At 42.0% G+C, this 25,868-nt stretch overlaps 1 protein-coding gene and 1 pseudogene across 4 annotated transcripts in view; one reads left to right on the top strand and one right to left on the bottom strand.

The window, feature by feature from the left end:
- The window catches only part of LARS2 (leucyl-tRNA synthetase 2, mitochondrial), a 268,441-nt gene that overhangs the window by 127,683 nt on the left and 114,890 nt on the right, over positions 1-25,868 (top strand). The window lies entirely within an intron of this gene.
- LOC148522220 (putative tyrosine carboxypeptidase MATCAP2) lies at positions 3,562-21,444 on the bottom strand (annotated as a pseudogene).

Genomic DNA, 25,868 nt, shown 5'->3' with positions numbered 1-25,868 from the left:
AACCGGAAGCTAAACAGCCGCCGGTATTTCAATCTCATTCCCGAGTGATAGGTTGGTCTCGTCGCTTCTGAATGGTGGAGGGGGCCAAATCCTAGAACAGTTAGATATCCATAACATGAAAAGGTGATAACAGATGTGTCTCTAGTAGCCTGAGGTAACCGTTCCTTGGTATGGTAATAATGCAGTAATTTCACGGGGAGGTTGGGCTGAGGATGATCTAGCACGGAGGGCACGATGTGCTCTTTTCATGAGATTTGGGAGGATATGCTGAAAGAGGCTGCACAGAAAAGACTGCAGGTCTGAAGTAGAGAGTGTTTCTGACACATTACGGATTCTAAGGTTGTTACAACGGGAGCGGTTCTCGGATTTCTCTTGTGTTTCTTTGAGAAATTCGACTTCAGTATGTAAACGTGAGAGCTCCTTAGCAACAGAGATCATCTGTTCTAGATTCCAACGGGTCTGTTCTAGCACCAAGAGAGGAAATTTCTGATTTAAAGTAATTGGCAAGCTCCTGTTGAAAAGCGACTTTGACGCCCTCTAGAAGATTTGTCATTACCCCCTGTATTTGGGGATCAATTTCAATATCCGATGATGAATGGGGACAGGAGGTATCAAGGCAATCTACTGACAATGGAGTTGGTTTACTTTTGGTGCCAAAGAAATTGTCTGATGGCGTCTGTGCGAGTTTTTTGGTCTTCTGAGGCATCGTCAAGGTGGGATGTATGTGGGGTAGACCCGCTTTAAGTTTCCTCAATATTTCAGCATATTTTTTGTCCCTGCGTTCTGTCTTGTTTTGTAGCGGTATCCCTCACTTAGATAATCAACTAGATAACTGGTTATTTAGCATTTGTTGTACATATAGGTTGTCACAGAGGCCACAAGGTCCCAGGGGACCAAAAAATGACTTACATTAGAGAAGCATGTTAGGCTAACTAGAGAAGAACAAGCAAAATAGTCCGGGAGAGTAATTCACTGGACACCCAGCAAGTGGCAGCAGCAAAGCGCAGATAAATCACAAAGGTAAATCCAGCTGTAAAGAAGGGGTATTGTGCTGGAGAGGATAAAGTGAGAAGACTTGCTCAAGGCCAGCAAAGTGGCTTTATAGCAACTCACTATATCCCAAACAGTAGCTATTCCAGGGATGAATGCAGGGTTACATAGAATGGGAGGAACCAGGATAAATAGTTTCTTTATGATATAGTCAGAATCTCTAGCAGACACAGGAGGAGGAAGATGGAGCAGCAATTCACTCAGGTATAGCAGGAGCTGGTGTCTCAGTAACAGACCTGTAGGGTGAAGGCACCGCAGACTTTGAAACCTGCCAGAAGAAAATGACTGATGGTGACGGCAGATCAGCTGTGCTCAGCAATACCCAAACGCCGGCCTTTCTGCAGCCAGTAATGAGCTGCTCTGTGGGAGTGAAATCCAGACTGCAGCTGTCCTGCCGTCTGGAGCCACCCTGGGGATCTCGAGGAGGTAGTAGCAACAGTTGGATTAACTACAGCTAACAACTACTAAGAGGAAGGTCGAGCTCCCCTTGTAAGATGGCGCTGGCATCTCCTGAGCGCTGCACGGGGCTTCTGTCCTGGAAGCCGCATACTTACTCAGTTCTCCTGGGCACTGTACAGAGCTCTGATCCTGGAGACCGCACATTGACCTGGCTCCGGGTGTCAGAAGCAGCGGCATGCAGCAGCGACAGGGCGGCCGGGCTCTCTGTAAGATGGCGCTGGTTTCTCCTGGGCGCCACACGGGGTTCCGATCACGGAGGCCGTACAACGTCTGGGCAAGTGTAGTGGGCTCTGAGAATGGCCTGAGTGTTTAGGTGTCTATTATCAACATAAATATCTTATCTAGAGCCGATTATAATCAGGGCTTCCCGGAGCAAGGAGAAATTGCGTCCATCATGTTAGGCAGCCAGTCCACACCCCCCAAAGTATTGTGTTTTCAAGGGGTGGCGGTTGTGCATTTTTTTGAAGGTTTAGTTTTATTGGACATGCAGATTTTCTACTTATGTTCAATTAAAACATAAATGAAGCAAGCTGCATTTTAGGAAAAGAAATTAATAGGATGGTCCAAAATAATAGTAGATAACACTTTTAGGGGGCATATTCAATTAGCCGCGTTAAGTAGAGTATTTTTCGCATGCCGGACTTTTCACAGTCTTCGCTAATTTTCCATGCGAAAAAGTATAGCGCGCATCACCGCTTATCCCCGTATTCAATTAGAAAGCATCGAAAACGGTACACGGCAAATTCAGAACTAGCAAAAGTCCTTTCAAAAATGGGAAAAACAGGCTGTACCCCCCAAAAGCTGCACTAACATAGGGGGTCACTATAGAGGTGTTCTAGTACCCCTAATAAAGCTATTCTGGGTACTTTAGTTCTCTCAATTGCTTGCTATTAGCGTCTTTGTATAAGTGGTGAAGAATGGCATTAGCAATGTTTTTTCATCAAAATAACTAGTCCTAGCAAATTTGGGTACATGAAAATGGTTGCTAGCATATTTTAAAGTTGCTAATATGAAGTTTTAAAAAAACATAAAAAATCCACCTTCCGCAAGCACCTGCAATCTTAAAAACACATGGGGCATACTTGGGGACCCCCCTGGAGTCTATTTCGCTAGTTTTTACGTTTGTCCCACAATTTATTTATTTTTTCTCGCCCCCAAATTGAAAGTACTTTTTTGGAGTGTTAAAGTTTTTTTAAAACTTTTTTTTTGACACATTTTACCTTTTGGGGGGCTGTCCCAAGGGTGCAGGGTGGTTCCCGCAAGTTTGCACCCCAAAACCCCAATTCTGCACTTTTTTTCGCCAGCTTTCATAGGCAAATCTTTTTCGCCTATTCCAATGCATTAACTTTCCGCATCGGCGAAAAGTCTTTTGAATTAAATACGGGGATAAGTTTCCGCCTGACAAAATTATGTCACCGGAAAACTTTTTCGACGAAAACGGCTTTTCGCACCTAATTGAATATGGCCCTTAGTGACATTTTTACTTTTGCCGGCATGAGCATTACTAACAGGGACTGTAAATAGGTGACATTGCACAAACATTATACTATGAACATCCATAAAGTTCATTTGCTGTAAAGTGATGCAGAATACTGTGCGCGCTATATAAATAACAGGTAGTATATAATAAATAATCCTACAGAATCTCAGTCTGTAAATTGTCATACGCAGCATCTGCATGGGTGGTTATCAAAGAGTGTGATGCACATTAGCACTTATACCAGTCACTGAATGGCCCCTCTGCCTTGCCGTACTTCACACCAGAGCCATAAAAAGTGACATCCTGCCTATGACTGTTCCTACACTATGATTACTGACCATGACCTATAAATTCAAAGTTAAAAGTTAATTCACATCAGTTTACAAAAATTATAAAGGAACAAACTCTGCATTTCTGTTGTTATATTAATCATTTAATACTGAGTAGTATAATGACTTGTTGGCAAGATATTGGTTGCCAGATCTTTAAGTAAAAACAAATGTATCCACATTCTCCTGGTGGTCTGTGTCACATCACTGGGGTCCTGTAGATTTGGATTGGGACCCCTGGGGTTAGCTGTTAGTAGGAGAGTAGACAATTAGTGACAGTGCTGTGGTCACACGATCAGCTTCCTCAGCTTCTTGTCTGTCAGGCCGTTCACTTCCATGATGTGCTCCAGACGTTTCATATAACGTCCTCGATCTCTGAGAAACAGAGGGATTCTGGAAGTGTGACAGACGGCAAATCGCTTCAGCCGAGTTATATCCTCATAAGACACCTTGAAGAAGAATCACAATATTGTATTAGATAAACATACAGTAAGACTACATATGGAGTGACTAGAAATTTACATCATGAAATTAAAATGAATTTACTCTGGAGCCTGCTTTGCAGAAGGTGGTGAGAGCTTTTTATTGCCAATGAACATGTATAAAAGTTAAAAATGTTAAGACCAGCTGTGGATTGGCCATAGGCTTAAGTGGGATTTTCCCCAGTAGGGCGATGGCTCAGAGGTCAGCTTGGAGCAATTTAATTTGTATGTTTTGCCCTGATCTGGGGGACCAGAGCTCATCAGGGCCTGGCTTATGGTGGCCGACCCTGTCATAGATATACAGTTTGTGTCCTGGTGGCTGGCCCATCCCCAGGGACCAGCTACATTACTTCCCTCTATACACTATCAGGGACAGACAGGTGCATATTAAGAGAGGAGAGGGTCTGTGTGAGGTCTATGTCCGGGGTCCCGTTATCTCTACCCGGCAACGCAATAGACTCTGAGCACTAGTGAACTCTGGCGCTGTACCAGAGTCTACTGTGCATGCGCAGGTCTCGGGGGAAATTGCGTGGCAGCCATTTTCCTGGTGATTTTCCTACTGCACATGCGCAAAACGCCAAGAAAATGGCTGATCCATTTTCTCTGTGATTTGTACAGCTTTCTGCTGCCGACGCGGTCCTTTTGGAGAGGTAAGTATAGAAGAAGTGAGTGCAGGGTGTGCGGTGTGGGCACCCTGCACCCATTAGAGATACACCAGTTAATGATTCCTTCCTACCTTATTACAGTGATTGTGCATTGTGTTACTATGTGAGCAGTGTATGAATATAAATTAAGCACAATGATCATGATTGTGTCACTTTCCTATTATTACATTACTGAAAGACATACTGATAATAAAATATACCTTGCCCATGCATGTTAGCAGGCAGAAGTCTATGGTGTGTCTGTGTCTTAGAAGATGTAGAATCCCATTAAGGTAAACTTGATCTTTATTAAAGCAACCTGTGAGGAGAAAAAGATACATTAGCATACAAATGACCCCAGCACTATACTATAAATCTGTAGCCTAAATTCTCATTATAAAACCTGTTGCTGGCACTTATAGATTTTTTCACAATAGTTATTATCCTTTTTACAGAAAGGAAAAGACACAGATATTAAATGTGCATGTGTGTGGCAGGGGGGAGGGAGCAACTCTAGTAAACATGCAAAGGTGTAGTGATATATACAGATAAGCAGAATGGCAACCATCCTGCTATACATCACAGCAGTGGTTCCTCACAGATAAAGCTCTGGTAGCTGTATGAGAAGATATAAGACAGCAGCACTGTGATAAATCCAGTGCATTACGCTATACAGAACTTTAGTTTAGGCCGCAACCACTTGTGAATCCTCATTTGGCCAGTTTATAAAGCTGCACCTTCCATATATGATCCAATTTGAGCAGCATACAATACATTAATGCACAGTTTCACTAGTAAGCAGATCAAATAGCTGGAGCTTACTTCAGGCCCGTGCCTAGTCACTTGCGATTCCAGGAAATCTGCATCCACCAATGCAGACCCTGGCCTCGTCCTTCTGGGAAAACGGGAGTGACATGTCTCCGCCCCACCCCCCAAACGTGGCAGCATGTCAAACATGCTGCAGCTAAGGGAGAACTGTGCGTCTGTGCAGACCCCTAAACATCAGAGATATGTGCTAACCATTGAAGATATGCGTGCATCTCTGAATCAGGCCCAGTGTTTCTTCTTTTGCTATCTGTCTAGACTTGACAGCTTTTGCAATTCAGCTGAAGGTTGGGACCATACATTACTATTTATCAATTTTTTTCATTGTCACTTTGTTGTGTTTCTTTCATTTGAGGGCATATCCAATTCTATCAAAGTTTTGAAAAGCCTTGCGGCGCAGGGCTTTTCCAGCAGCTGCAAGGTTTTTCATATTCAATTGCCAGGTAGAAAATCAGTCTCAGTCATTTCTATAGGAATTACTGCGGCTATTCTCTCTCTCGTAACCCCGTAGCAGGTCTAAAAAAAAAAATTAAAAGTCCCTATTCTAAGCTTAAAATGTTGGGGACCTATTCAGAACCCATTGGACACCCCCTAATGACTAATTAGGCAATTGGAAGTTTTCAAATAGCCTAATTGGTTCAATAATTACATGTCATTATTGGTTGTTAAAACCAATAAAATGTCTTTGAATTACCCCAAAAATCTACTTTAACGTTAATTTATGCATCCGAAATTGAATTAAAGCAATTATTTTTCAAAAAGTAATTGCTTTATATTTGTTTTCACATTTTTACTTTTTTTGACCAAAAATTAGTCCCCAATTCTTTTCTACATTTTTTATTTTATTCTTTGGTACAGTAATAATCATTATTAAAGTTACCCAATGTTTTTTTATTTTTTGGAGGGTGGAGTAAAGGCTCTTCCCCATTTAAAAAAAAAAATATATATATATATTCCTGAGGGGTATTAGGCAAAAAAAATTTGCAACGATTATTTTCTAGTGGATAAAGGCCGCAAATTGTTTTCCCTTGGAATGGCAGGTGCAGAATTCTGTCACCCAGATGTAGGACATGGCATGGCTCTGAGGTTCCAATCTCCCTGCTCTTTCCAAGACACATCTCCTGGGATCGGGGGAAGGAGCAGAAGATTTTCTTGCTCTGGTTGAAACTTCAGCAAATCTCAATGTAGAGGTACCCCCTAAGCTTTGAGTGCATTGCTTTTGTTTTACACTAGGGCAGAGGTTCCCATACGCGGTCCTCAAGGCATCCCAGCAGTTCAGGTTTTAGAGATATCCATGGTTGAGCACAGGTGGTTAAATCAAATTGATTGAGGTTAATTAAGTCACATGTGCTCAACCATTGATATCTCTAAAACCTAAACTGTTGGGGAGCATTAAGGACCGTGTTTGGGAACCTGTGCACTAGGGTTAAGAGTGCAATCCTTGGTTTTTAAAAGAAAATTATTTTTAAAATACAATTTCCTAAGTCAAGGGGCCCTTACCACTCACACTGCATCCTAGGCTATAGTTACTTTTAAACTGATTCTGCAGAAGTCACCAGGAAAATAGTGCATGTACCATTTAGCCAAAGGTATGTGCAGTAGACCTTGGCAGAGTGTCAGAGACTATGCGGCAAATGCTCTAGCACGAGAGGGGGGTCCGCACAGAAACTGCACATAGGTCTCTCCTCTCTTAAAATGCCTATGACTCAGGGATTATAGACATAATAACATATACTATATACTGTATACATGATTCCTCACCCAGATATGAATGGTTCGGACATTTGAACCGAATGTTGATCCCCTGAGCTGGAATTTGTGTTCATAGTAGGGATGTACAAGCTCGGATTTACTCGGTTCTTATCGCCACTTTACCGCAAATTCGGATTTATTATATTGGCTATCCAAAACACATGATAGGCGATAGCCAATAAAATGCAGTTTTGAGATCCGAGTAAATCCGAGTAAAACCGAGCCTGCACATCCCTAGTTCATAGTCACAACCTATCCTATAACATTTTAGTGCACTAATTAAGGGGCTTATTCATCATCACTAATGTGCTCATTACACTAGTTTCCGCATGTTTTATATATCAGACCCATTCATTATTATGGGCTTGATAGGGCTGCCTAGGAATCAACTCCATCTTAAAATGGCCTTGGTTCCTGGAGCCCCGGAGTTTGTCTTATATCTGGACCTAATTATCATTGGGGGCCAGATGGCCCCAAATGATTAAGTATCCAACTCGCTGTGAGTTGGGATGGTGGATACTTAATTACTGGAGCAATTCAGTATTGATCTTCAATGATTTTGCCTGTGGAATGTAAAAGTGGAAATAATATTAAATACAAAATCGTCTGTGCTTTGCATTTAATATTTTTGCCATGTTAAATCTTGTGGGCAAACCCATTGAAAATTGTATGTTTTGAAATTGCGCTGCTTGGTTACTTCACCACAACAATGGTTTATAGAACAGAAAGTTCTCATTTACCTGGCTGGGATGTGTCAGAGCAGCCCCTCTTTGCTCGCATACAGTAGTCCCAGCGTGTGTTAGGGTCTTCCACAAACTGACCCAAGTCCTGGAACAGCTCACAGAATGACATGCGGCTGGCTTGGTAGACTGTGTAATAGAGCAGTGCAGATCTCCACAGGAAAGGGTCTTTGTTATACAGGACACTGTGGATGCTTGCCAGGCCTTCTTCAGTGGGATTGGCGGGTTTTAGATCATATCTGTCACGCCCATTGCTGTTACACCATGGCTGTTGCTTGTTGTTGACTGAACGGTAATAATGGGTTCCTGCATTCACACAAGTAATACAACTTTTTAGATATTCTTTAAAATAGAAATGAAACTTGGTATATAGATAAATTCACAAGTATTATTTTACTTACAGTATAAAGCACCAATATATTACATAGCTCTATGCATTGAATGGACATTATGAAAATAAATAAAATACAATGAGATAAAACAGAAGATAAAGATGACCCTTCTTATATGGGCCTATAACATCAATATACTGATAAGGAACCTGTGGAAACATTTGTTAGGTTGATACAATGGAAATAATGCGACAGTGACTGTAAATCAGCAGAAGCCAGTACCTATTTCATGTCCGAGCATCCCTTCCAGCCAGTGTTCCCGTGCAGAGGAAACATTAATGGCCATTGTTGCTCACAGTAATGCAGGCTCGTGACAGAATATCACTTGTAAGGTCAATAGCAATCTGGAACATAGAGAAGGACAATGTCACCGTATGTGGCAGGAATAAGAGGCTGGTAGCAGCAGCACAAACTTTGTTACACACATCACAAGTTGTACATTAAGAAGTTGTTGTTTTTTTTAAATGTGTGGAGCCACAAACCATTGACGGATAATAGTCAATAAATAATAAAAGTTTCCATACAATGAAAAGCCAAGTATATTGCAAGCCAGGATTACACACAGATGCGGCTCATGCATTAATTAGGCAAATCATTTCTCAGTGCCATCAGGGTCATGTATAAAACACTGGACTGTTCTGGTTGCCTGCAATTATGGCTCGCATGGCTGCAAGAGGGGACCTCAGTGACTTAGGATAAGAGCTAAGACCTGGCAGTGCATGTGTGTGAGCTCTGTGCTGCAAAGAGCACAGGCTATAGCCTACCAAGCAATGGAGGAAGGTAATACGGTAACAGGAATCCTCCCTAACAATGTTCTCAGCAAATATATACAGTACAGTACACCTATGGTGCCAACCTAAACAGCTCCAGAGGCCAGAGTACTTATTTATTTTTTATTTCTTTATTTTAAATGGTCATATGCAAATAGGAACATACATGCCAGGGTGCTTTTTGTTAACTGTGATTGGCGGTTCTGTGATTTTTGTGAGGCATTTCTCTGATATGCTTTGTGTGCTGGCATTCACTTGTGGTAGGTCAACACCCAATTAAGTGTTTCCATTTTTGCTCACTAGCTATGTCACAAAGAATATACCAAACCCATCATTTGGAATCAAGTAAAGTAGCCACCTCTTCAGGAGGGACTACAAGTAATACTAATGGTCCTAAAGGCCAAAACCTATCATAGCCATCATGACCTTTGATGCCAATGTATACACATGCAGAACCTTGTAGGGCTATTGATAGACTTACATTTAGGTGCAATCTGATAAGTTAAAAATACTGACATCAGAAAACTAATGTAATTCAGAAACTGTTAAAAATATGACTATATTGGAGGATAAAGCAACTGATTACCATTCAACTACCCAGTGTTTTTTAGGTCTGATGGGAATAAGGGAGATCATTTAAGATCATATTTTTAGTGGTGCGCTATTTGTTTGAAAATAATTGTCTATAATCATGAAAATGTGTATTTTTTTTACTTTTTCCATTTAATTTATAATCCTAATAAATAAAAAAGCAGTATACAATTTACTCTCTAAAGTTAGCTACACACTATACAATTATTCGACCGATTTGCCAATAATCGGGTGATGGGCCTGATTTATTGAATAGTGTGCATGAATAATCGTTTTAAAGTTTCAGCGATAAAACGGTTAAAAAACGTCCACAAACGCATTATTTCGATTATCCGATCGATTGGCTAAGAATGAAAATCTCGTCCTCAATTTCCCGAAATCAAAAATCTGACAGTGTGTAGCTAGCTTAACAATAAAAAAAACAGATGTACTTTTAACTAGCACATAGCAAACAACTAAAGGGGCCTATTCATTAGCAGACTTTCTGAACGATGCGACCAAAACAGGAGGTTTTGGTCGCATTGTTCACAAAGTCTGCTAATGGTTAGCTGGCAAGGACCAGCGATGCGCGTACACGCTGGGTCCTTGCCGACCCCGACTATTTACTGAACATGCCTGTCAACCTGACGACGCTCGACAGGTTCGGCATGTTTAGAGATAGGAGGTCTAGCTCCTGCACTGAATGACGTTCAGTAAACGTCGTTCAGTGCAGGCACCGCACCACGGCGACCTGAAGGTCTGAACGCTAGATGTTCAGACTTTCAGGTCGCCTAATGGATAGGCACCTTAAGATGTGTCTTGTAAGAAAGCTACAGAGTAACTAGAGCATTAAGAGGTAAATAACAAATGTTTTAGGCCACTTACCTCACCCATACAGCGTTCTTTCTCCATGTAGCTCTGAATTTGGCGCAGAACCTGACTCTTTGGCAGTAGCCGGCCTCCTGTTGTTTTCTCAAAGTTGTCATAGCTGCCATATTTCATAAGTGCTCTCTGCATTATACCAATAGCCTGTACAAGAAGACAACAATTAAATAATATATATTTTATATATATTTTAATTATATTTTTATTTTAGAAACTTTTAAAACATGGACATGTCTAAACTTTTAATATTTAATTATAAAGAGCCGAAATATAAGTAAAAAAAAAAATTTTATGAAAGACTATTTTATCACAATACTATATGAGCACCCAGGAAATATAGATTGCGTATAAGAAGGAGGAAGGGAGTGTACCCTGGGGGGGATTGGCAGTTTAGCTTGCTGTATGTTACCCTTTGAGGTGCAAAGGTTTGGGTAGTTACATAAATTGGTTGGCTAGGGAGGCTTCCTTCCTCTTTGCAGTTTCCTAATACAGAAATACTTAAGTAGAATTGAAATAAGCATGGGTATACTAAGAGAGGAGGGGGCCAGTGTACATTCTCTGTCCGGGACCCCTCCTCTCTAGTGACAGCACATTAGTGAGCACTAGTAGACTCTGGCACTGTGCCAGTCTACTGTGCATGCGCAGGTCTCCGGGGAAATGGCACAGAAAATGCCTACCGCACCATGGGCCTGATTCAGAGCTGAACGCTCTGACCAGAGCGCTCGCTCTGAATCAGGGCCCTCCTACCTTTTTTTGGAGCGTCCTCCGTCGTGCGCATGCGCAGTGGGGGAACATCGACCCGCTTGCGAGCGTTCTGCCGCTCACGAGCGGGTCTGAATGACCCCCCATGTTCCTGGTTATTTGTGCAGCAATGACGCTGCCAATGTGGAACTCCAAAGAGGTGAGTATTGAAGAAATGGGTGCAGGGTGTGTGGTGTGGCCCCTGCACCCATTATACATACATCACTGTATATAAGCCCTATTATATCTCATCCTTGGTTAGATGCACTGTCTAGCAAAATATATACTACTGGTACCTTAATGAGCGTGTACATAAGCATTCACTCAGTCTCAACCACCATATCCTTGGTGTCTTAAAGTGATGCATCTTTATCCTAATTTATAGATTAAAAAAGAGAGAATTCTAAAAACAAATGCTATAAACTGTACCTGTGTAAGAAATCTGTCTGAGGCAATGCTGTACTCTGCTAAGACATCTGGCAATGCAGGACTGGCATACTGAATAACCTAGATTTTTCTTGATCAATATTTGTTGGTTTCACAGCATCAAAAATACATTCTATGTTCCCTGAGATGTCTTTTGCTGGTGTCTTAGTGACCTCACAGCCCTTGCCTCTAGTTGGATTTGGCAAGTCCTGCTTTCTCATGATCTTGGTTTTAGGCTGGTATGCCAATGCTAATTTATTTCCTGATGCCAAGATGCCCTGTGGACGATTACCACTGGTCTCTCTAGTTACACAGTTATAAATGGAGCTGCACCTGTTTGTACGTAAGGTGGTATGTGAGGAAGCTTGGTGTGGAGGGAGCAAGCTGGTGTGGCGGCTGGTTCCTGCTCTAACTGTGCCTTGTATGACACTCCTAGGCTGTGCTTGGATAGTCTTTGCAGGTGCTACGGTACTTGCCTTCTTCACACTCAGAACTGATCTCTTTGAATGCTCCTCTCTGGGCTTCTGAAGTATTTCTAAATGAAATATAATCACAATAATGTTATTTATGCACCAATTAAAAAAGATGTCAGATATGTTTTGTCTTTTCACTGTGTAATTGAATGAATTAAAAAGTTATAGTGAGATTTAACCATCACCTTAGTGACCAAATTACACATAAACATCACTAATGCTGGAGCACTGACATCTGGGCAGCCCATTTACAGTGGAGCCTGTTAAGTTTTCCCTATAGGACAATAAGGGAAAGACTCTTTTAGATGGTTTCTGTGCTATAATAAGAACTATTTTACTCTTGTTGGAACTCTTTTGAGCCCTGAAAAATATTTCACAAGTCACCCACTGGCCAGGTAAAAGGCATACTCCCCACTTTACATACCTCCTGCTCTAACTGTGCCTTGTATGGTACTCCTAGGCCGTGCTTGGATGGTCTTTGCACGTGCTAGGGTACATGTCTTCTCCACACTCAGAGCTAGTCTCCTGGAAAGCTCCTCTCTGGGCTTCAGAAGTTTTTCTAAATTAAATATAATCACATTATTATTCACGTATAGAATAAAAAAGATGTCAGATATCATTTGGCTTTTCACTGTGTAATTAAATATATTAAAAAGTTCTTATGAGACTTAACCATCTCCTTAGTGACCAAATTACACATAAACATCGCCAATTCTGGAGCACTGACATATGGGTAGCTCATTTACAGTGGATCCTGTTGAGTTTTCCTTATAGGATAGTCAGGGAAATTCTTTCTTAGATAGTTTCCATGCTATAATCAGGGCCGTAGACAGCCAGCCTGGGCCCCATTACTATTGGAGGGGTCGCCTGATTGTGAAAAATGAAATTGAAAAAAAACTATTTGCAGCGCTGTGAGGTGGGTACTGTGAGCCCCTCAGCCCGGTGCAAAACTGGGCAGGGGAGAGGAGACTGCTGCTGCTCCCATTGCAGCCCAGCACACAGCAGTGTGTGCTGGGCTGCTGACTGGTAAGAGGGAGAGGGAGCGGCATCTGACCCAGGCCCCTCCAACAAGCCCGGGTCCAGGTAATAAACCCGCTCCCTCTTGGTGCCCCTGGCTATAATAAGAACTGTTTTCTCTTTCTGAAACTCGGCAGTCTAAGACTGTATTTGATGTCCACTTCTGATTAAACATCTAACATGTAAGCATAGTTGCCGACCTTTGGGCTGCCCCCTCTAGGAAGGGGCATCTAGGTTGGAACTGCAGGGCAGAGAGTATCAGGGCAGTGATAGGCAGTGCTGAGCACTTGGTGACGCGATCATGTCATTGTGGCCTCGCCCCTGTTGAAAAGTGCTGCAATTACCATCATTGTGGAACAGGTGTCGGGGCCACAATGACACAATTGAATGCAAATCGCGTCATAAGTCGACAGTACCACCCACTTCACTTGGATAGTGAGCAGCAGCACCTAGATGGCAGATGTCTCTGGGAGACCCACCAACTCTTACGGGCTGGCAGGGAGTGACAACTTATTTTAGGGAGCCTCTTGGAAGATTAGGCAAGCATGCATGTAAGGAATGTGCTTAGCATAACTTAATTAGGACCTCAACTAACAAGACTTCATTACCCACAGCACAAGGTTTGATACATACAGCAGGTCTAAATACAGCTTAAGCTGTAAATAACTGTTTGGGTTGACTTTGGCTTCACCCTCTGTTCCAGATAGGTAGTTTTTTTATTTTATCCATTAGCTACAACCAGTAAACCTAAAATACTAGTCAATTCAATTTATAATGTATTTTTTAATCACAAATGTGTGAAATGTGACACAGTCACACAGATAACATAATTGCTGCTCTTGCATGAATGCTTGTTGTGTTGCCAAATGACAACAATAGATCTGATTCAGAGATGGACGCTAATGCCATCACAGCTGCAATTTTGCATGGGCCGTAGCTGCGAATATATGCTAATAGTTCCCATTCTTTCCCGAGCATAGGAACGCCCACTTCTACCTTCTCATCTGCGGCCAAAATCACATACCAGCTTAAATATCAATAACATCGACGCATGTTGACCAGCCATGCAGCACTTGCAGCAAGTCTGGCCCAACGGCTCTCCTGACACGCAGAGAGCTTTCATGCTGCGTATGAGATCACAATGGCTATTTTATGCACGCCCATGTTATGGCGTTTAATTGCTAAGACAAACCTGTGTTTTTCTAACGACCCCCCCCCACTGTCTCCCCTAACGCTGACTACCTCTCTCTCACTTTGTGAATGGGTTCTCTGTGCATGTGGAATCACAGGATAATTGTTGCCTGTGCGACTTTGACGCATACGCAATAGCAAAAAATTACTCGTTAAAAATAAAAATCGCCTTTGCATACATATGTGAATCAGGTCCCATGTTCTTACATTTCTACTCAGAAATGCTTCCTGCAATGCTGTCACCTGATGGACACTGCAAATAATGCTTCACTTATAGTCAGATCTGTCTCTCTAAAGTACCATACAGTAGTTTCCCAAACGTTTGCATATATATGTGTGAATGCTACTGGTAATGTATTTTTTTTTATATAAAGCCCATTGTATTTATTGTGATTCTACAGAGCTTGGATAAAGAGTAATAGCATTCGTTACATAGAGGGCGGATCCCTCTATGGTAGGTAGGTTCCATCTCTATGGTAGATAAGTTCCCTTTCCAAAGCCTGACAAAACAAGGTTCAACATTTACAGAAAGGGAGAGTGTAAACTCCTTTACATTTCGTAGTCTTGTCATCGGGGTAAAAGGGCTCTGAATAAACATTATACATGTTAATGGAACAATTAAATTATTTCTGATACAAAATAATTGACCTATAGGCTTTATAGTACTAATGCTATGAAGTCACCCTGGATATACAGATATTGTCTTTTGGGCCCTGATGTAGCATTTCATAGGTCACCCACTGGCCAGCTGAAAGGCATACTCCCAACTTTACATACCTCCTGCTCTAACTGTGCCTTGTATGGTACGCCTAGGCCGTGCTTGGATGGTCTTTGCAGGCGCTATTCTACAGAATGTCTTTATGTAAATGACAATTGCTGCATGTGACAGCGATCGGCAACAGAGCTTGGAAAAAGAGTAATATCAGTTGTTACAAAGAAAGCAGATCCCTCTATGGTAGGTAGGTTCCCTCTCTACGGTAAATAAGTTCTCTTTCCAAAGCTTGACAAAACAAGGTTGAACATTTACTGAGAGGGAGAGTGGAATCTCCTTTACATTTAGTGGTCCTGTCATCAGGGGTAATAGGGCTCTGAATAAACACTATACATCCTAATGGAACAATTAAGTGATATCTCTTACAAAATAATTGACCTATAGGGGCATATTTATCAAAGCTTGATGTGAGATAAAATTATGAGATATATATCGCCAACCAATCAGATTCTAACTTACATTTTGCAGGCTGTGTTTAAGAAATGATAGTTTGGAGCTGATTGGTTGGTGATATATATTTAACAATTTTATCTCATATCAAGCATGATACAAATACCCCATAGACTTTATAGTACTGATACTAGGAAGTCACCCTGGATATACAGATATTGTATTTTGGGCCCTGATGTAGCATATCACAGGTCGCCCACTGGCCAGGTGAAAGGCATACCCCCAACTTTACATACCTCCTGCTCTAACTGTGCCTTGTATGGTACTCCTAGGCCGTGCTTGGGTGATCTTTGCAAGTGCTAGGGTACGTGTCTTCTCCAGAGTCAGAGCTGGTCTCCTGGAAAGCTCCTCTCTGGGCTTCAGAAGTTTTTCTACATTAAATATAACCACATTATTATTATTCATGTATAGAAAAATGTCAGATGTCATTTGGCTTTTCACTGTGTAATTGAATAAAGTAAACAGTTATTGTGAGACTTAATTATCTCCTAATGACCAAATTACAAATAATCATCACCAATTATGGAGCACTAATGCCTGGGTAGCCCATTTATAGTGGAGACTGTTGAGTGTTCCTCATAGAATAGTCAGGGAAAGACTCTGAGATAGTTTCCCTGCTATTATAAGAACTATTTTCTCTTGTTGGAACTCAGCAGTCTAGGACAGAAATTGTTACCCACATCTGATTAGACATCTAACATGTAAGCACACTTGCCAACCTTTGGTTTGCTCCTTCTGGGAGGGGGCAACCAAGTTAGCACTGCGGGCTGGGGTGTATCTCGGCTGTGATGGGCGGTGCTGGGGGCATGGTGATGCGATCACGTCATCGTGGCCTCGCCCACTCTGGATAATGTGGAGTTACCAACATTGCGAAACGGGGGATTGGGCCACGATCACACAATTGAATTCAAATTGCATCATCAGTGGACAGTACCACCCACTTCACACGGTAAGTGGGCATCCATGCCCAGGTGGCAGACGGCACTGGGTGACCCACTCACTCATCTGGGCGGCCAGGAGTGACACCTGATTTTAGGAAGCCTCCTGAAAGATTTGGCAAGTATGCATGTAATATAGAGTGTAAACTTCACTGGGGCTCCACTGTCAGAGCCGAAAGCACTCTTGGGCTTGCGGCAACGAGACCCTACCACAAGGGTCTCCTCGCAAGCCCGATGGTCGCAATGGTCTTGGCCATCGCGACCATTTTCCTAGCCGCTCGCTATAGCTGTGGGTGGTCACCCACAGCTATGCGAGCGGCCAGGAGGCCGCTCTAAAAAAAACAGAAGGCCGGCCCTGATTCAGAGCGAGTGCTCTGTCAGAGCGTCCGGCTCTGAACAAGGCCCTGAGTGCGATGAATCACACACAGCCCCTTCAGGAATCTGCGTTCAGCATTACACATATGTGCAATGCTGAATCAGCCCCAATGTAATGATTTACTCAGAAACGCTTACTGCAATGCTGTAACCTGATGTGCACTGCAAATAATGCTTCATCTGTGGTCAGCTCTGTCTCTCAAAGTATCATACAGTAGTTTCCCAAACATTTCTATATATATGTGTGACTGCTACTAGTACTGTATTTTCTTTATATAAAGCCCATTGTACTTAATTGTGATTCTACAGAATTCCTTTATGTAAATTGCAATTGCTGCATGTGATAGTGATCCGCAACAGAGCTTGAAAAAAGAGTAATAGCATTTGTTACATAGAGGGCAGATCCCTCTATGGGGGAAGCAATTGGGAAGCCGACTGCCTAAATACCGGCAGCCGGCTTCCCGACTGTCATGTCCCGGCAAGGGCAAATGCCGGGCGTCTAGATGTAGACGCCCGCATTTCCCCGACGCCGGGAGACCGGCGCCCGGCATCCCGATCGTAGTGATGCCGGGCGCCGCGAGCGGACAGCCGCGGGGGGGAGGGTTAGGTTTAGGGCTCCCCGGGGGGACTTAGGGTTAGGCACCCCCCAGGAGGGTTAGGCACCCCCCAGGAGGGTTAGGCTAGGGGGAGGGAGGGTTAGGCACCCCCAGGGGGACTTAGGGATAGGCACCCCCCCGGGGGACTTAGGTTTAGGCAGCGGGGAAGGGGGTGGTTAGGGTTAGGCACTTGGGGGGGAAGTTAGGGTTAGGCACCCCTAAGGAGGGTTAGGGGGGTTAGGTTAGGTTAGTAGATACTTACCTATCCACGTTCGGGATTTCCAGCGCTGTCGGGCTTCCGCTACTTTTAACTCTGCTCTTGTCGGGCTGGCGCTGACGGGAATCGAACCGCCGGCCATGCAGCCGGCGGTATTTCATACCCATTCCCTCTATGGTAGGTATGTTCAATCTCTATGGTAGCTGAGCTCCCTTTCCAAATCCTGACAAAACAAGGTCCAACATTTACAGAAAGGGAGAGTGTAAGGTTCAACATTTACAGAGAAGGAGAGTGTAAGGTTCAACATATACAGAAAAGGAGAGTAAGGTTCAACATTTACAGAAAAGGAGAGTGTAAGGTTCAACATTTACAGAAAGGGAGAGTGTAAACTCCTTTACATTTAGTGGTCCTGTCACCAGGGGTAAACGGGCTCTGAATAAACATTATACATCCTAATGGAACAATGAAATGATTTCTGATACAAATTAATTGACCGATAGCTTTTATAGTACTGATGCTGTGAAGTCACCCTGGATATACAGATATAGTCTTTTGGGCCCTGATCAGTGGCGTAACTAGGTATTTGAAGGCCCCATAGCAAAAGTTTGCAAGGACCCCTATGCACAACCCAATGATGAAAAATGTAATTAACACATGTAACTTGACAAGGATGATGGGCCCCCCTAAGCTCTGTGCCCCATAGCAGCTGCACCCCTTGCACCTATATGTTAGTTACGCCCATGTAGCATTTCACAAGTTGCCCACTGGCCAGGTTAAAGGCATACTCCCAACATTACATACCTCCTGCTCTAACTGTGCCTTGTGTGGTACTCCTAGGCCGTGCTTGGATGGTCTTTGCAGGCACTAGGGTATGTGTCTTCTCCACATTCAGGGGTGGTCTCCTTGAAACCTCCTCTCTGGGCTTCAGAACTATTTCTATATTAAATATAACCACATTATTATTCACATATAGATTTAAAAAAATGTCAGATATCATTTGGCTTTTCACTGTGTAATTGAATAATTTTTCACCACCAATTTTGGAGCACTGATGTCAGGGTAGACAATTTACAGTGGAGCCTGTTCTGTTTTCCTTATAGGACAGTCAGGAAAAGACTCTCTTAGATATTATCCCTGTTATAAGAAGAACTGTTTTACTCTTGTTGGAACTCAGCAGTCTAGGACAGTAAATGATACCCACTTCTTATTAAACATCGAACATAGAAGGTATATGTTCATCATAACTTAATTAGGATCTTAACTAACAAGACTTTGGTACAATGTTTTGTACATACAGCAGGTTTAAATACAATTGTGGAGGTGGTGGGTGTGATAATTAGGGTTCATGGAGTGGTGATACAGGAGCAACTATGCACTATCGTCTTCTGGGCCCTGATATACTATTTCACTAGTGGCCCACTGGCCAGGTGAAAGGCATAATCCCAAATATATACTTTGCAGAATCGGTGGCGGCTGGTGTGCTCACGTACCATAAGGTCATGTCTTCCTCTAAAAGCACCCTTTCTATGTCACAGACACCATGACAAGTGTTAGGCGTTAGGTGGGTTTGAAAGGGAAAAATATGGTTCTGAGACCCACCCAGTAGCATGTACCGCAATATGACACCATTTTTCCATACTAATAATAGACAATCTGCACAGAAGTATAAATAAGTCCATATACTCTACTCCATTTGGAGTACAGTTAGTGTTTGCACTGTGCTCCATTTTTGAGGTTTATACAAATAGCAAATAACTGTGGGTGCTAACAGTATGCAGTCAAGGCTGTAATATTTGAATGTATATAAGAGAATCACATATTAGCAGTGCTAGCACATGTAGCGAAATAAACCAAAGCACAACTCAAATGGGTAAAATTACTAAAAATTTTTTTTACAGCAGATACAAACCACTACACATAGCTGCACCTCAGCAAGTGTTAGCAATTTTGTATCCAAGCAGTTTAGGGGTAACAGCCATTATAAAGTAAAAAACAAACCCCCACATTACTCCTGTACTGTATTCAAAATAAATTGCAAAGATGTAATAATATTGTCTCTCTATATATTATTAGTAATAAATATAGTGGTCCCTATATTGCTTAAATATATCTAACGGATGAGTGACTGGTCCTCATTGACTGGTTATCTATTAAGTAGATGGGCACCCAGTCATTAACCCATTCTGCATTTGGGAGCTCCATCTCATGTCACTGGGGTTTTTTTCTCTCCATAGAATACGTCAGATCAAGAACAGACGAAGAGTGTCCGTAAGGACACCCCTACATTAAGAAACATTGGTGTGGCTAACAATATACACAAGAAGAAGAAGATATTCAACAACAAGGGTGGGAGGCAGTAAAATTATTAAGGGGACTATTCATTATCCATTAATTTCTACCAAATTAAATGAAAATTAATATTTTCACCTTCTTTTGTAGATATGAAGTATCAGAGCCATTCATTATGTGATGGAGGAGATGTCACGAATATCTCCTGCTTACCATTAAATCCTGATTTTGCTGTCCCCATACTATTGATTGGCGACCAACATTCATCTAGCTTTAAAAATACTACATTTTTGGAGCTTGACCTTCGCTATCTTCAGATGGCTTTTGTAGACTGACCCCCACTCCAACCTCTGTGCAGGAGGTCTTGGGGATGCAAAGAGGATCTGATCAGATCCCTCCACCCCTGTTTGGCCCTATTTCTAGATGCCAGGTTTTTTGTGCGCAAATTTAAATTCACGTATGCGCACTAACCCCACCAAGTCAGACTTGCCATGTTAATTTTCACTACTACAGATAGAGATAACGGGGACAGCTGATTTTCAGATCAGCTGACATCGTTCTGAAGCAATGTTGAATTGCTCCATTGTTTTAGTATCCAACGCTGCTACTCGCAGCAAGGTCGTTCCCTAATTATCGGGGGTCACCTTGCCTCCAATAATGAATAGGCCCCTAAATCATACAGAAGGCATTATTAATATAAACTTATAGCATACCACTATTGTTATAATATAGGAGGCAAGGATAATTTTCTTTCTTACAAAAATAAAACCCAGTAACCTGTAAATTTATAAGTATATGTAAAATATCTTTACTCTTCCTTTTTACTCACTTTTCACAGACATCAATTCCATCGTTGAGGTGCGATGCATTAAAGTCACTGGTATACTTTAAAAAATATAGCCATAGTGAGAGCTAGGCTCACTCCTGACATCCTGACCTATAGCCAGACAGCCAGTGACAGTGACAACAATTGCAGCACCATGATGTAGTTCCTTTGTCGCCATGGCAACAGCTGGAACCATGTCACAGTGCGTGTGTGTGTGTGTGTGTGTGTGTGTGTGTGTATGTGTATATATATATATAATTAATATTAGTTTGCAGAGACCAGCACTCCAATCATCCACAATGTGCCCAGCGGCCCTCAGCCATAAGTAATGCAGTATTTGAGAGTACTGCGGTACTCATTGGGCTTTTTGCAGTCACAAAAACGTGTTGACAACGCTTCAGTTTATTGTTTCTTGTTTGCTGAAAGTTTAAACCTTAAACTGAAGCCCCATGAGTGCTGCAGCATACTCTGACACTATATATATATATATATATATATATATACACACACACATATATCTGTATATAAAACAGTTGCTCTCTATAGTGCTATAATGTCCTTACGCTAAATTTTTACTCACTTTTTATGTACATCGATTCAGTCGTTGAGGTGCGATGCATAATAGTCACTGGTATATTTCCAAAAATATCGCCATAGTGAGAGCTAGGCTCTCTCCTGACATCCTTACCTATAGCCAGACAGCCAGTGACAGTGACAGCAATTGCAGCACTATGATGTAGTTCCTTTGTCGCCATGGCTACAGCTGGTACCCTGTCATAGTGTGTGTGTATGTATGTATGTGTGTATGTATGTATGTGTGTATATATATATATATGTATTATGCAGAGGCCGGCACTCTATTCCAATCCTGAGAATGACACAAGTATCGGTTTTCACAAAGTTTGCTGCTTCAGTGTTTTTAGACCTTTTTGTCAGATGTTACTATGGTATACTGAAGTAAAATTACAAGCATTTCATAAGTGTCAATGCTTTTTATTGACAATTACATTAAGTTTATGCAAAGAGTCAATATCTGCAGTGTTGACCCTTCTTTTTCAAGACCTCTGCAATTCACCCTGGCATGCTGTCAATCAACTTCTGGGCCACATACTGACTGATGGCCACCCATTCTTGCCCAATCAATGCTTGGAGTTTGTCAGAATTTGTGGGTTTTTGTTTGTCCTCCCGCCTCCTGAGGACTGACCACAAGTTCTCAATGGGATTAAGATCTGGGGAGTTTCCAGTCCATGGACCCAAAATTTTGATGTTTTGTTCCCCGAGCCACTTAGTTATCACTTTTGCCTTATGGCAAGGTGTCCATCATGCTGGAAAAGGCATTGTCAATAAAAGCCTCTGACACTTATGAAATGCTTGTAATTTACTTCAGTATACCATAGTAACATCTGACAAAAAAGTCTAAAAACACTGAAGCAGCAGACTTTGTGAAAACCAATATTTGTGTCATTCTCAAAACTTTTAGCCATGGCTGTAGATGACAAGTATTCTGAACTATTTACTACTGACATTAATAAATATCAAAAGACTGTGTGTTATTAAATTAAGACTGTGTATTAAATAATTTACTTTGAGCAGTTTGATCTGTATCAAATATGTGTTCCTATATTTGCCCAGGCCCACTCCTACTCCGTCCCACACCGTTCTCACTCTGTACCCACTGAATACTCACTTAATTCCCGGAGCCCGCAGAGTGGTCCTCCCTCCACTGGCCAAGGTCCATCCAAAGCTCACTGTAGTGGAAGCCATTGGCTCCTGCGGGGGAATGCCCCATCCCCCACTCTGCATGTCGTAGACAGGACAGACTTAGTGGATTATTATATAGATCATAAAAATTACCCTTCGTAGCTCGATACAGCACATAGGGAATATCAAGTCTGCTTTTTAGGAGGATCATACTCACTTTTGTCTCATTTCCTTCTGAAGAAAAGCTAGGAGGCGGAAGATTCCATGGTCTAATGCCTTTTTGAGCTTCAGTGTTGGGTGCTTTGGAACAAACTTAACATGGAGCATCCGAATAACACTATTCCTAATGTGAAGTACAGTAGAAGGGCCATAATTATTTCATGCTTATTGTCTTTTTTTTTATGTGTAATTAAATATTTTTTGTAAAATAAATGCATATTGATTCCATGATATTTGAAAATAAAATGTGAAAAATTCCAGAGTATATATTTACGTATTGTATCGTTAAGAGATTGAAAACAGTAAACTGTCTTTCATTTTGTGTTTCATATGAGGTGCTAGAAAATTTCCCACACTTAACATTTTTATAAGTGTTTTTTTTTTCTTCCATCCAAACCATGTAAATTAGTAAGGCTAGTTATAGATATAGAAATAGCTGGCTTTAGATGTATATAAATTTAGCAAAATGGACAGCTTATTTTTGAGCCTTGTTTTAACATAGCTACAAATATCCAGTAGATTGGGCTGAGTTGAACCAGAAACCCGTGTCACAATGACCATGCCTGTCGGCTATTTGACTCTCATTTTGGATTGCACAATGGGCCTGATTCTAAGTTGCGCGCTGCTGTGACCGCTTTAGCATCTTTTGCCGTAGCCGTGTTTGCGACTTTATACTAGTACTAGTTTCAGCCCTTCCCCTGATGTACAGGCGTGCTTCTCAATGTGCAATGACTGAGACGCCCACTTTGAGCATCTTTAGACCGCCATCATTTGGACCATCGAAACGTGCACCAGCCGTATGGTTTAGGTATCACCTCCAGTGTGAGAGATTGAGTGGTCTATTTACTAAGCAGTGTTAGGAGTAGGGATGTGCAGGCTCGGATAGGTTCGAGTTTGCACGTGGAGTTCGGATTTTTCCCTCCAAAAAAACGGAACTCAGAAAGAGGCAAAACGTCATCTTACATGGACGAACATCATCATTCCTGGACTTTTGTCCAGGAATGATGATGTTCGTCCATGTAAGATGACGTTTTGCCTCGTTCTGAGTTCCGTTTTTTTGGAGGGAAAAATCCGAACTCCACGTGCAAACTCGAACCTATCCGAGCCTGCACATCCCTAGTTAGGAGACATAGTTAAATGAGATAAGGTGCCAGCCAAACAGCTCCTAACTGCCATCTCACAGGCTGTGTTTGAAAAATGACAGTTGGGAGCTGATTGGCTGGCACCTTATCACTTTATCTCCTAACACTGCTTAGTAAATAGACCCCTAAGCATCTGTGTATGCATCCAGTTCAGCAAAATGCCTGTGACACTCCCATAACATGCCCATGAGACAGACCATTTTCATGTTGCTGAATAGCCACCATCCAGGAATACCCAGCACACTTCAAATACATTTCTGACACAGGGCCTGATTCAGAGCCCGACGCTCTGACCAGAGCGCTCGCTCTGAATCAGTGCCCTCCTACATAAAAATGGAGCGGCCTCCTGGCCGCTCGCATAGCTGTGGGTAACCACCCACAGCATATGCGAGCGGCCAAAAAGATGGTCGCGATGGTAAAGACCATCGCGACCATCGGGCTTGCGACGAGACCCTGCGGTAGGGTCTCGGTGACCGCAAGCCCTGGAGTGATTTTGCCTCTAGCAGAGCCAAAATCACTCCCACTGACATCACTAGTGATGTCAGTGGGGCCGGACCCAGACGGTAGGCGTTCCCATGGGAACGCCTCCATCTGGCAGCCACGCCCCTGGTCCGCTCACCAAAGGGGGCGTGCTGTCAGTCACCATCGACAGCACGCCCCCTTTGGTGTGAGACCCGGAGCGACAGCTTGGCTGTCGCTGTCCGGGTCTCGTGAATGCGCTCGACGGAGCTCCCTCCGTCGTGCGCATGCGCATTGGAGTAACATCGACCCGCTTGCGAGCGTCCTGCGCAAGCGGGTCTGAATGACCCCCACAGTGCGTCTCAATTGCAAATGCAGCTCTGTGCATACACACAGTGTAATTCATGTGCTGTTATGGATTTTCCAACATGTGCATTAACAACAAATCGCTCAACTCTGTTATTGTGCATACACACAGTCAGATTTAGCTGGTCGATATAAACGATATCGATATATCGTTATCGATCATATCGTTCTATTTTTGGGCTCTTCCAACCCCCAAACGATTGTCGATGCGCGGGCACGGATGGTTGATATCGACCATCGCCCGTGCATGCAGGCCAACCTGGTCGATATCGATCGCGGGTCGTTGTAGTAGTTTGGGGGTTGGTGCATGTGCTGGATGTTTTTTATATTTCCACTTTAGTACAATTCTAATATGATATGTGCTGGATGTTTTTTATATTTCCACTGTAGTACAATTCTAATATGATATGTGCTGGGTGTTTTTTTTATATTTCCACTGTAGTACAATGCTAATATGATATGTGCTGGGTGTTTTTTTTATATTTCCACTGTAGTACAATTCTAATATGATATGTGCTGGATGTTTTTATATTTCCACTTTAGTACAATTCTAATATGATATGTGCTGGATGTTGTTTATAATTCCACTGTAGTACAATTCTAATATGATATGTGCTGGATGTTGTTTATATTTCCACTTTAGTACAATTCTAATATGATATGTGCTGGGTGTTTTTTTTATATTTCCACTGTAGTACAATGCTAATATGATATGTGCTGGGTGTTTTTTATATTTTCACTTTAGTACAATTCTAATATGATATGTGCTGGGTGTTTTTTATATTTCCACTGTAGTACAATTCTAATATGATATGTGCTGGATGTTGTTTATATTTCCACTTTAGTACAATTCTAATATGATATGTGCTGGGTGTTTTTTTTATATTTCCACTGTAGTACAATTCTAATATGATATGTGCTGGGTGTTTTTTATATTTTCACTTTAGTACAATTCTAATATGATATGTGCTGGATGTTTTTATATTTCCACTTTAGTACAATTCTAATATGATATGTGCTGGATGTTTTTATATTTCCACTTTAGTACAATTCTAATATGATATGTGCTGGGTGTTTTTTATATTTTCACTTTAGTACAATTCTAATATGATATGTGCTGGATGTTGTTTATAATTCCACTGTAGTACAATTCTAATATGATATGTGCTGGATGTTTTTAATATTTTCACTTTAGTACAATTCTAATATGATATGTGCTGGATGTTTTTAATATTTTCACTTTAGTACAATTCTAATATGATATGTGCTGGATGTTTTTATATTTCCACTTT

Source organism: Taudactylus pleione, unplaced genomic scaffold (assembly GCF_031769625.1).
Source record: "Taudactylus pleione unplaced genomic scaffold, aTauple2 ptg000150l, whole genome shotgun sequence".
Lineage (NCBI taxonomy): Eukaryota > Metazoa > Chordata > Amphibia > Anura > Myobatrachidae > Taudactylus > Taudactylus pleione.
The sequence above is the reverse complement of the archived record's forward strand: the minus strand, read 5'-3'. Positions and strand labels throughout refer to the sequence as shown.